The following is a 13,352-nucleotide window of genomic DNA, read 5'->3' on the forward strand; positions in this document are numbered from 1 at the left end:
TATATATATATATCTATATTTATGTAATTTTGTTTATAACTTGTAAATTAGATTAGGAAGAATAATCCCTCATTTATAAGGATTGTGTTGATTTATAAGGATTATTAGTTTGTTTATTTCCTTGAATTTCTCTATAAATATAGGATATAAACTAGGATTGTAATAATTGATTCAATAAGAATTTTTTACCACTTTTCTCCCACAATATGATACTTCTAGATCAAATAATTCTTCATTTTTTTTAAAGGAGGAAATCAATTTTTATTCACTTCAAGTGAATGAATAACTATTAAGGAACTAAATAGGTATAAGTTGTTCATATGAAAGTACTTCAAAACTTTCTATATATATTATATAAATTTATGGACTAATATGCACTTGGAAAATGCTCAAGCCACGGGTCAAGACAAAACTTTGGTTTTCTAAGATCTTTTATTTTAAATTCTTACTTTAGATAATTAATTGTTTTTATTAACCTTTTAGGAATTTCAACAGGATTACAACAACTACAAACTCCCACTTTAATCCATATAAGGAAGCAATTTTAATCATATATATTATCATCATGACTTGATTTAAAATGTGATTTGAGATTTTCAATCATTGTTTCAAATATTTTAATCCTTTGTAGAATTATTTGTTTCAGACATTTTAAATCTTTTAGGGATTTTAACATATCTATAGATCTATGTAAATATGTTGTATTTACATCATAAAGTATGTATCGAATTCTTCAAAAATTCTTGATCATATTATTAAGTCATTGTGGGAGTTGATTCAAGATATCTTTAGGAAACCTTAGGCTATAATTTTTCATTTTATCTTAAGCACATTTTTATACAATAACCATTTATATCATTTTTTTATTTTTTTATTTTGCATCTCATTGTATCAAATTAATTTCAAGCCATTTATATTCACTAAACTTTACTTTTTCAGATATTGAACTTTGGGTCCATTTGTATCTAATCAAACTTATATTTTTAAGCATTAGGTCTTATATACTTCTATAGGCAAGTTTAGTTATGTTCAATTTCTTCTTTCTACCCTAGTCAATTATTTCTATATTGCTATATTGACATTCGTCATCATTCCTTACAATATTAAGGTCATCTAAAAGGAAGATATATTGTCAATGACAACATTATTTGATATTGTCTTCCTCTTAATATTTATATAACTAATAGAGATCTCTTTACTTTCAGGTACCTATACATTTTTAAGGGTTATTGTGCAAGTTATTCCTCTTCTACAACAATTTATTCAATTTATACATTTTCAAATGTAACTTGTGTCTCTTCACTGACTATTTATTTAATCAATTTTAAACTATTCAGTCATTCTTATCATTTTCTAAATAAGTATGACATCTTTAAGAGTACTGATTTTTACATGCATATACATATCTTTATGCCTTTTTCACTTCTAGGGAATGGCTTTTAAACCAATGTATCCACAATGCTTTGGGCATGTATCATTGTTCTAATGAAATATCAATTTATCATACTTCAAATATGTTTTAGATTTATAGATTATGGCTATATGAATGTTAATAAGTTAATTTATATATACTACTTCTTGCTATATGATTCAAAAGTTATCAGTTTATATGCTTCCAGTTATATGGAATTAAAAATAATAAATTCATATAACTTTTGACTATATGAAAAAAAAAAACAAAATCAATTTATATATGCTTTGTTTGACAAACGTTTTAAAACAGTTCTTAAAAGCAAAAATTTTAGTGTTTTTAAAAACAAAATTATGATTGGAAAATGAATTCTCAAAAACAGTTTTTTTATTTTCAAGGGGTAATTTTACTTACCTCATCTTACGTTTTGATTAAATATACCTAACTCATATTAATATGAAATTTCGTTTAATACTTCTCATATATTTTTTATTTGTTGTTTTCACTCACTTCTCATTTTAACTTAAAATAAGGGAAGTTGTAGATCCCAAAATTTGTCCAAATCTTTCTTTTCATTCATCTTTATTTTATTTCTTAGTTATTTTATTTTTAATTTTATTACTTATTTTATTTTATTTTTGGGCCTTTTCCTTTTATCTTTATTTCTAGGCACATTGTCTTTCAACTTTGGTCCATTTTCTTCAACTTAACTCATTCACCCATATACATAGTCTATTTTTTTTCCTTCTTCTTAGGGTGTGGAGGGGCTTCATGAACAACTCTTCATCAAATTTTTGCCATCCCACTCACAAACCTTGCTCCTTCCCCTTCTTCTTCTCTTCTTTTTCTTTTATTTTCTTTTTCCCCACTTTCTCACTTCCAACCACCCTTGTCTCCACTACTAGTACTTGATAGCACGGTCAACATCCTCATCGACATGCCTCACTTCCTCTCTTTCTTGTTATCCTTTCCATTGTCCACACTAAGACCCATGCTTTCATAGCCTCCGCCACACCCATCTCTGGCCATGAGATACCATGGCCACGACTCCACCTTGGCAGCCATTGTACCTCTTTGCCACACGCTTGCCATTGCACCACACCATTTCCTTCATCAGATCTCGCCATCCACTATGTTTGCCACCTTAGGGATTTTTTATTTTTATTTTTATTTTTTTTAAAAAGAGGTAAATTCCTCCTTGGTTTCTATAGTGGTTGTTTGTTTGTTTGTGTGTGTGTGTGTGTTTTTTGTTTTTTGTTTTTTTGCTATTAGGCTTTGTTGTTTCATTATTGATTTCAACTTCTTGATATTGCTTGAATTTGGTCTTGGGATATTTAATATGAGCTTTAGTCCTTGGGTTTAATATGCTTATGATGATTAAATGTGGGGCTTTGGGCTTGACTACAATTTTAATGTGGACTTGGACTTGATTTAATATAATTTGTAGTTATGTTGATTTAGGCTTGAGTTTTTTGCTTTTAATTTCATTATGTTGAGGTTGCTTGCATTTTTTTCTTTGGATGAGCTTTGAATTGGTTTCTTTCGCTTTAAGGACTTTATTTTTTTTCATAGACTAATGGTTGTTGAGAGTGGGAAAAGCAATATGGGAGCGGAGTTGATGGTGGTTGAAGTAAAGTATAGGCAATGACAAATTGGAGGGGACAACTCCCTAATTGATTGAAGGCTTTCCTATTTAGATTTTCAATATAATATATATATATATATAGTCCCAATAACAGTAGTTGCTTTCCCATAGTTCCAAAATGAAGCTCAAACATATCAAAACTCCCAACTCTCACAAAACATTCATTGAAAATATATATATTTGTATGATAGGAGGATGAGTTCTCTCTCTTTCTATATTTTCAATGAATGTTTTGTGAGGGTTAGGAGTTTTGATATGTTTGAGCTTCATTTTGGAACTGTGGGAGAGCAACTACTGTTATTGGGACTGCATAGTAAGGTTACTCAGTTCATTATTTTCTTCCTAGTTTTTTGTTGTATATATTTGTTTTATTTTCTTTTTATATACATGAAAATGGATCATTAGTGTTTAGTTTTTTTTTTTTATTGTATATATTTTGTAGGACCTCAGGTGCTACCAACTCTCCTATAAGCAATTGCTGTTAGGAAAGGCGCATACACTAGTCTTATAGTGCATTCACCCAAACACCCACGATGAACACAAGGGGAGTTGATAGACGCGGCTAACCCTCTGATTTGCCAACAATCTCCCTCCCAGCGACATCCCTAAGGTTCGAACTCGTGACCTCGACTTTGATACCACTTGTAGGACCTCAGGTGCTACCAACTCTCCTAAAAACAATTGTTGTTAGGAAATGCGCATACCCTAACCTTATAGTGCATTCACCCAAGCGTCCTCGGCGAACACAAGGGGAGTTGATGGACGTGACCAACCCTCCGATCTGCCAACAATCTCCCCCCCAATGACACCCCTAGGGTTCAAACCTGTGACCTCGACTCTGATACCACTTGTAGGACCTCAAACGCTACCAACTCTCCTAAAAGCAATTGCTGTTAGGAAAGACGCATACCATATCTTTATAGTGCATTCACCTAAGCGCCCACGGCGAACACAAGGAGAGTTGATGGACGTAGCCAACCCTTCGATCTGCCAACATATTTGATTTATTTTTTATTCATGGATATATTTTTGTTTGTTATATGATAAATATGTTGTTATTTTGTTAGTCTTAGTTGTTTTATTTATTAATGAAAAATGCATGACAAGTGTAGCATATCATTATTTATTTGTGTTTCATCTTTCTATTGGTAGAATAATCCAACAATAGAATAATGTTTTTGTTTGAAAACTATTTTAATATTTTTTTTTTCTTTTAATGAACCAAAATTCTTTTTGGAATAAAAATTCAATCTTTTTAAATAAATGTTCGTTTAATAATCAAAAATATTTTTTGATCAGATCTTGTTTTTTATATTAGTAAATAAAAACCATTTTCTTAAAATCAAATCAGAAACTTTTTTTTTTTTCAAAATAAAAATTGACAAACCGATTTTTAATAAAAGTAAGAAAAAAAAGAACATTTTTAGAATAAAACTAAAAAGGAAAAAAAAATCTTCTTTTAATAAAATCGAATTTCTTTTTGACAAATTGAGTTTTTCCTTAAATAATTTTTTTAAATAAATCTTTTTTTTCTTTGGAATCTAAAGTCATGTTTTTAATAAATTTAAAACTTTTTTAATAATATTGTAGACCCTTCATTTTGTCCTTTTAGCACATCCCCTATTAGGTGTTCTTTTAGTACTTCACAGTAGTTCCCTAGTGGCCCATTGTTACTCATATAACTTACGTTTTAAAGCCACTTTGGAGATTCTGGTTGAATGATTTATTTGGTCCCTGATTGTGATACTTGGAACCCCCAAGTTAGATCTAGAATTTTCCTTTTTTCTTTTTAGAATATCCCATTTAGGTACACTCCTAGGTCACTTGACACATTTCTAATCACCCTAGGTTACTTAACACATTTTTTATCACCTTACATCACTTAGGCACTTTTCTCAACCTTCTAGGCCACTTAGCACATTTTTTATCACTTAGGCCCATTTAGGTACTTCTGACTCATTTAGATGCACCTGATCCATTTAGGCTCATTTGGACTCTCATTGTGACCTTGGCCACCTTTTGAGCTTAGGTTAGGTTTCACTTAATTGTGTTCCCACTTAGCTCACTTAGACACCTTCTTAGTTTAATTTCCACCTAGTTCACCTTGGCACTTTCCACTTAGGTCACTTAAGCGCTTTTCACCTAGGTCACTTAGATGCTTTTTTGGGATTGGGTCTTAGAAAGAAAAAGGAAGAGAGCTCAGTCCTTCCAACTAGAGGAGATGAACTATCTCAAAGCCAAGCAGACTAGTACTTAAGAAGAGATCTTTTCCAGGAATGATCATCAGACTTCTCATTTTCCACTATTCTTCTTTCTTTTTTATTATTAGGTGTTATTTGTTGTTCTTTGTTTCTATTGATTATTGGGTATTATTTTTTGCTTAACATTTGTTTTAGTTTTATTTGAACTCATCTTGGCATGTTTAGTTGTTTGAAGCCCATTGAAAAATAATGAAATGTGGCTTGTTTAGTCACCTACCCATTGTCTACATTTCCTCTATTTTTCTTAGGATTCATTTCTATGCTTTTGCATTTATGTTTCTTCCTTTTCCTTTCTTCAGTGCTCTAGGCTATGGAGATCATGATAGCACAAGTATTTCAAGAGAGGTGGGAACTCTGTGAAGATTGTATATATACAATGGAGGTTGCTTAGGGTTAGTAAAATGTAAAGGTTATCTTTGTTTCTAGGAGCTCTTAGTTTGTTGCATTTCTAGGTTGGATGTTTATGGGTTTAAACTATGAAGATGTTTCTCTGGAATTTGTGTTGCTTTGCATGATTAATAGATCAATTTGAAATTTTTGGGTTTCGTGCCGTGAAAAGAGCATGAGGTCATCTCCACATTAGAATTTTTTCATTGAATGCTTGCAAAAGAGGATCAGTTCATGGTTCTTGCTTTTGATAGGATCTAGGATGTTTTGAGCAATGAAGAAATGGTTGAAACTTGGTTAAGATTGAATCTGGTAATCTATAGTAAGTTGGTTAATGTGTTATGAGAGTTGGCCTTTCAAATATTTGATGCTCCAAGCAGCCTGATAGCATCTCAAGTGCCTAGTTTTTCTTTGGTTTTTGCTTTATTTAATAAAAAATCGAAGTGTGAAATCATTAGGAATGGTCCTAAAGCTATTTGGAAAGGATATGTCATAGCTAGTTCACCTGTATTGCATTGGACATAAGGGCATCAATTCTCTATAAGGACAATTTTTTAGTGTTTTACTACTACTAGAGATGGTTCAATCGTTGTTAGGTCATTGGACGGGAAGAAAAGGTCTTGAGTATTGATTCAAAAGTGATTCTTCATTTGGTTTATCTATGTCTCATACCATAGCATGTCCATATTTCAACTATAGTGGAATCAGAAAAGTTAAAGTGAATGAAATGAGGGATTATTTATGGGATAGACTATTCTAGAGCAGTTGAAAGTTTTTCGTAGGCGTAGAGCTTATGATAGATAGGTTAACAATCTTGTAGGGATGAATACAAATTAAGAATGGAAATGTTTCCAATGCTGGGTCTCTTGTTGGGGACAAAATGGATTTCTTGCATGATGTAGATCAGGTAAGGGAAAGTGGATGACATATTTTTGCATACAAATGGAAAATTGGTCTTCATTGATGCTAGGCGATTTGTGTTGGGAACCTCGGATTACTTCGTTCCCATGCCCTGGATCTTGTAGGGTGTGTGCATCTATTCCTAAACATCTTTAAATCTATCGCAATGAAAACATATGACTATAAAAACCATTGTTAACTATAGATCTAGAGATACAATATTCATACCTATGATCTAGATGTTCCCATATCAAAATCCATCTGATAAAGAAGAAGCCTGATGAGTCCAAAGGTCCCGTACACCTGAGATCTTCCGCTTAATGACTTGAACTATGATCTTGGCACAACAAAGTGTGGGCAATGGAAGGGAGGAAGCTTTGGCTCTCTCTTTGAAGATGGAAGATGATTAATTGAAAGTCATTTGGAAACCCTAACCCATAAGGGGGTATTTATAGGGTTGCTCACTAGGCTTAAGTGACTTGAGCCCATTAAGGCTTGACTCACTTAATCTTGCTTAAAACAAGTCATAATTGATTAATTAACCACATAGGATTATCTAATTAATTAATTAACTAAATTCAGAGACCTTGCTTATTATTACCTATGCAACCTTGCCTGATTACCAAAACACCCTTATACGCAAGAATGAACTTAGAGTCAATCTAACCCTCATAAACCGTGTCACTATGGTATATGAGCTTAGAGTGGGGACCAATAACATGAATAGGAGTACTGGCTCCCTCAAAATTCAATTATGAAGTTGATTCAATATTTCACTAAAGAAAATCAACTGCACTCCAATACCTTATGTAAATAACAATGAGACGAAGTTCAGGTCCATGCCATACTATCCATTGCATGTAGACTCCTTATGAATTGGTGTTTGTAATCTAACAAGGTAGTGCTATCACCTATCAAGATTACCTCTCAAATCCTTAAGTTATAGATCTCACTTATTATGTGATCAATTGACATACTTTAATTCCAAAGAGCATATGTCAAATTCCACTGAAGGAATTACTATGATCATAAATTTTATGATCACATGTTTTTTGGATCACCTAAGAGCACACACTGTCTCAATCCCACGAGATATCATAGTGGTTCTATTGAGAATACCTATTACTACCAACCTTCATCAATAGTGACCAAATCTATAGGGATATATGACCACTTTAGGTTCTCACCCATAGGTTAAACCCCCTATTGATTTTGACACAAACTCAATATTCACTCAAGGTTGAGAGTCCATGCAGTATAGTAGCTTGGTGAGTCATGACAATTGATAGCCTTGCGTTATGATACACTATAGGTCCTCTCCAATGTACATCACATATACTAGTACACTCACTATGGGAAACCTATCTTGATGGACAAGACAAGACATCCCTCCTAATTAGGGGGTGGTACACTACGGTCTCTACTGGATTGTCCAAATCTATGAGCCGACTGTGGATAACTTATTTATTTACAAGGAACTTATGACTTATATATTCTGTGTAACTCTTAATGCACTCAAAATCATGTACAATGTAAGAGACAAGTGCTGAATGCTCAAATCAATGTTAATATACAAAAAAGGATAACAAAGGGATAGTCAAGTGTAACTTTGTTACATCATGTTTTGCTTTTAGGGGCCAATCCCAACAATTTGTCTCTACTACTAGGAGTTATTAGTGTTCAGAATTACTTTCTGTAGGGATAGAGATTTTGGAAAATCTTGAAGCCTTATGTCAGTTCTGTACCAGGAATTCCTTTCCTGTGTTTTGCCAAAGCATTCCTCTTATTTATATATTTGAGGTGACCAATTTTATTATGAAAACAGGGTCACTGAACTGCTGGTATCCTCATGCTGACACACTCCAAAGGAACTCCGAGGTGTCATGGAAATTTTGTATTTCATCTGTGATGCTGAGGCAAGTATTTCAGATGGGTCAAATTGGGAATCATAAGTGATGATAGTCCCTGATGACAGCTGCAGATTCAAAATCATGTGCATTCATTGATTCTTATGACTCCTGACACGTCTAGCATATTGACATTTCCAGGCAAAGATTTGTTCGCCCAAATCTTCCAGATAGAATATGTACAGAATTAGAGGATCAGAAATCCGTCTTTATTCTGTTGACCAAGCATAACCAAATGGAGTGGTGGAAATCGTTGGATGGAAGAAAAGTGTTTCATGGAAGAATGATGCAGCATGAGTCTCGGACTGTTCTTGGGAACCCTGTTAATGCTAGAGAATTATTTCTGAGAAATGAGTGTTTGGAATTTGAATTGCAGGATTGCCAGGTGCTAGTCTTCAAGTTTCAGTTGTTATTGTTCCTTCTATTGACGCTATTGGTGCCGCCAGCGACTGTTTGTTATGAAGGAATATGCTTGATCCTACGTTAGAGACGGAGCCAGATTTTGATCTGGACATTAAAGTAGATGTTCAAGTTGCATGCTCTAAGTTTGGAATAGTAAGGTATATCTATGTAGTCAAGAATAGTGATGAACTTCATAACTTCCTTGTACAGCAGATGAACAACTTGAAGGCTGGCCGGAGGGAAGCTGAAGATAAATTAATTCTTTCTAATTCCGAGGCATTCACATTGAAGGAGAAGGTTGGTTCACTCGAGAAACGGCTGAAAGAATCCAAGTTTCTACTGATGAATGCAAAAGCCTCTGTAGACAGGAACCAGGAAACCCAACCAGTATCTCGACCTAAGAAGACAAAGCTGTCACTAAAGAAAGCCATGGAAGGGTCCTTGATGCATGTCCCTTGAAGAAGGGTCTGGAGGTTCTCTCATTTGGCAATCTGTCAGTTATAGTTCTGTGATTGTTCATTGCCGGAACCCATCTCTTTAATGAATGTTTACTGGGTCATTTGGGTTCGAAAACAGTGATTAAGCTTACACATCAAGTAGAGTTCTCACTTGCTGCCGATCTAATACTAGTCATAAAGAATGGGAAGGACCAGTTGAATCTCAAAGATACTGTCAACTCCACAACTTCAGCCTACTGTTGACGTTAAGACAATGTTGTCTCAATTAATGGAGAGATTATCAAACTGTGAAGCCTCAAGTGCAGAAGTGTTACCTGAATTCCTGCAAGTAAGTTTTTTCCAAGCTGAGTAATGCCATATGGAAGGTTCTTCTCTTAAGTTGATCAGGAAACAGCAAGGTCAGGATGAAAATGTTGCTGGAGAAGAGGCTTCGGCTTCACCAAAGAAAATTTTCCAGTTTTTAAATCAGACCATTGAGGCTTTGTCAGCTGTTCCAGCATCTGAACTGATGCTACGGTCGTCTTTATGATGTGCATAGGCAACAAATGATTGTGACTTGGAACATGTTGCTTACGAATTTTTCACCTAAGCTTACATACAATATGAAGAAGAAATTTTAGATTCCAAAGCACAGGGAAAGAAGTGAGAGCCTAGCTGACAAGCCATGGCTCTCATACAGGCATGACTCATTTCCTTTCTGAACTTTTTGTTAGGTTATCTTTTAGTGTAACTCTATGGGTAGGAAACTGATTTTTTTTTTTTTTTCCCCTTCAAAATTCATTATGATAATTTATTGAGGTTTTCTAACCCATATAATAAGAAGGAAAAAAAAATCCATAAAATGCCTAATCTAAAAATATATTTCTTAATTATTATTAAAATTTTGATTTTAAGGATAAAAATAAAATAAAATTTAAGGAATTTCTAACCTTTTTTTTGGACGGGTTGCTTGACGTGTTCAGTTTTTTTGGTAGTTATTAACTAATTATTGTTATCAAACTACATGAATTATCATAATTTATTTTTCTTGTATATATATACACATAAAACAGTGGTTCGTTTACTTCATTTGGCAACTGAGTTGAATAGCAGAGCGTGTGGACTCCGGTGATTCGTGAGTAAGGCCTAACTCTAATCCTCTAACTTTACGATTTAACCCTGTTTGGCTCCCAAGAAAAATTCAAGAATCTGCCACTTTTCTTAGGTTTTAATTTGTGTGCAAGAGATTTCATTTTCTTTGTTTGCTTGTGGAGAAAATGCATCAATGTTTTACATTTTCTTGGAGAACTGAGATAATCTTTTCCTTTCTTTTTTTGGTGCAAGCATTCTCAATGCTATCTCTTTACCTAGATCTTTCTTAAAACCTTCTTGTCTTTGTAATGCAGTTGTTTCAATCGAGGAGTTGAACCTGTATAAAGCCGAACTCTGAAGGGTTGAACCTGTAAAATTCTAATGCCCGTGTTTGCTTGCCAAGAAAATTTTATTATCTCTCTTTATTTCTTTTAAGTAAAGTCTTTGTTGATTCTCTGTGCCAACTTTGAATTATATTCCTTAATTATTATACTTTGTAAAATGCTTTGTTTGGTTGCCGAGTAAACCTGGGAAAAGGAAAAGAAATTTTGTACAAAAATACGCTCCACCTGATTCTTTTGGGAAATCATGATCTTTTCTGTTTCTGTTGTGCATCTCTGTTTATTTCGTGGTGCTTCTGTTTGGTTGCCATGAAACTCAGTGAAAATCATTTTTGTTGACCAAGAAACAGACACCGAAAATGTGGAACATCACTATGAGAGCTTTTGGAGAGGGGCTGGAACTAGAACAAAAGGAGATAGAATCTCATGTCTACCATGTTCTCTTTTTGGTATTGTTTTTATGGTTTTTTGTTCTCGTTCTTGTGCGTCTGTGGATTGATGGTCAGTTTATAGAGGACCTTGAGGACGAGAATCATGTGGAATGAGGTATCCCTTTTTTCATTTTTCTTTAATTCTAATATTCTCTTTGATTCATTCTTTTCTGGGTTTGATGTTTTTTCTTTTATTGTTGAAGGCTGCTGAGATGGAGAAGAAGAAAGTCATTGGTGAAAAGGCAAAATGGCTTGTTTTGGGTCCTGAATATATTTTTTGTTCATTTCATGAAAGTTTGCTACTCAGTTGAAAATAAAGAATCCTGTATACTGATGTAAATAAAGAATACTACTACTCTGATATTTGGAACGTGATAATGTAGATGTTTTCAATTTTGTGCATGTTTCATGTATTTTCTGCTTCTGCTTGGCTACCCAGAAACCCCATGGGAAAGCTGGGGGGAATTCTTGCAACTTTTCATTCCTGGAGTTGCATTTCAAAGTTGCAGGCTTTACAAACTGATCTAAACCTTGTGATTTAAAATGCCAAAAGTACAAACAAAAGAAAGAAAAAATGTTAAGAATTTTTTATTTTGATTTTACTATAAACTATCATTTTATGGCTGTGAGAGGTTAAGGTGGACTTTATTTATAAGGGAGAATAAAATCATATTTGTCATTATATAATATGAGTCTTCCTTTTTTATTTAAGACAAGGTTTAAAATTTTTTAGAATACATTTAAATTCTAACAATCCTACAAAACGTTATGTTTGGTTCTATAAAATTTGAGGGAAAATGCAAGGGAAAGAAAATACAAAGAAAAAGTAGAAGGAAAGAAAAAGTAAAGGAAAATAAATTAAAAGTCGATAAATTATTTTTTTTGTTACTTTAAACTCATTTTATTGAGACAACCAAATATGAAAAAATCATTTTCCTTTATTTATTTTTTCTTTTCTTAGTAATTTCCGGGAACCAAACATATTAAATAAAAAATAAAATAAAATAAAAAATAAAGGAAAAAAAATGAGCAACTAATGAACTTTGGCAAATCAGAAGACAAAAATAAAAAATAAAAAATTTCTGCCCAAAGCATTAGCTATTTCTGAGCCTTCTTCAAACCAAGGCCACAACATCCCGAAATTCAGCTAATTAATGTCTTCTTCATTGAGAATGGTACATAGCTGCTGACGATCCTATTTATGAAACTGGATATATGAAACTGGATAAATTTAATCCCCCAATAAAATTCCACGATTTTGAATTTAACTTCTTAAAGTGCCACTTTCAAACAAATTTTCAAGACTCCATTTTTTCTCAAATCAAATCTTCAAAAATTTCACTTTCAAATAATTATTCAAAATTCCGTTTTCTTAGATTTAATCTTCAATTTTCCATTTATCAAATATTTTATTTTACTTTATTTCATTTTATTTGAACCATCTTCATTTAACTTCCAAAATCTCAATTCTCACTGTTTTTTAGTCATCATTATTTTCGTTATTATTATTATTATTATTATTATTCTATTTATCATTTTATTTATTTGTTTTAAGATTTCGTCTTTAAACAATTCTTAAAAAATCTTACTCCCAAATTTAATTTTCAACCTCAAAATCTCACTATTCACGTTCAAATATCATTTTGATTAATAAGTAACATTATTCCATATTTATTTATTTACAACTATTAAAGTACAATTCTTAACAAATCCGACTTTCATATTTAGTTTTTCAATCTCAATAGGATTGAAAATTAAATTAGGACATTGAATTTTTGAATGATTAGACTTTAAACAAATAAATAAATATGGGATAATAATTCTAATTAACGAAAATAACATTTAGACGAATAATGAAATTTTTAGGGTTGAAAAATTAAATTAGGGTATTGGATTTTTGAAAGATTAGATTTTAAATAAATAAATAAATATGAGATAATAATTCTAATTAACGAAAATAACATTTAGACGAATAGTGGAATTTTTAGGATTGAAAATTAAATTTGATAATTGAGATTTTTAAAAGAAATAAACAAATATGGAATAATAATAATGATTAACAATAATGATGTTTAACCAAATGAGAGTAAATAGCGAAGTTTTTGCACTATTCGTCTAAATGTTATTTTCGTTAATTA

General features: G+C 32.4%; 1 long non-coding RNA gene across 1 annotated transcript; it reads left to right on the forward strand.

Moving 5' to 3' along the window:
• The first annotated feature begins 10,389 nt into the window (after positions 1–10,389).
• On the forward strand, positions 10,390–11,658 carry LOC109124367 (uncharacterized). Its single transcript, XR_002032343.2, has 4 exons — positions 10,390–10,489; positions 10,757–10,812; positions 11,134–11,329; positions 11,418–11,658. It is a non-coding gene; the product is annotated as an uncharacterized LOC109124367 (long non-coding RNA).
• The last annotated feature ends 1,694 nt before the right edge of the window (positions 11,659–13,352 follow it).

This window comes from Vitis vinifera, chromosome 2 (genome assembly GCF_030704535.1).
Source record: "Vitis vinifera cultivar Pinot Noir 40024 chromosome 2, ASM3070453v1".
Classification (NCBI taxonomy): Eukaryota; Viridiplantae; Streptophyta; class Magnoliopsida; order Vitales; family Vitaceae; genus Vitis; species Vitis vinifera.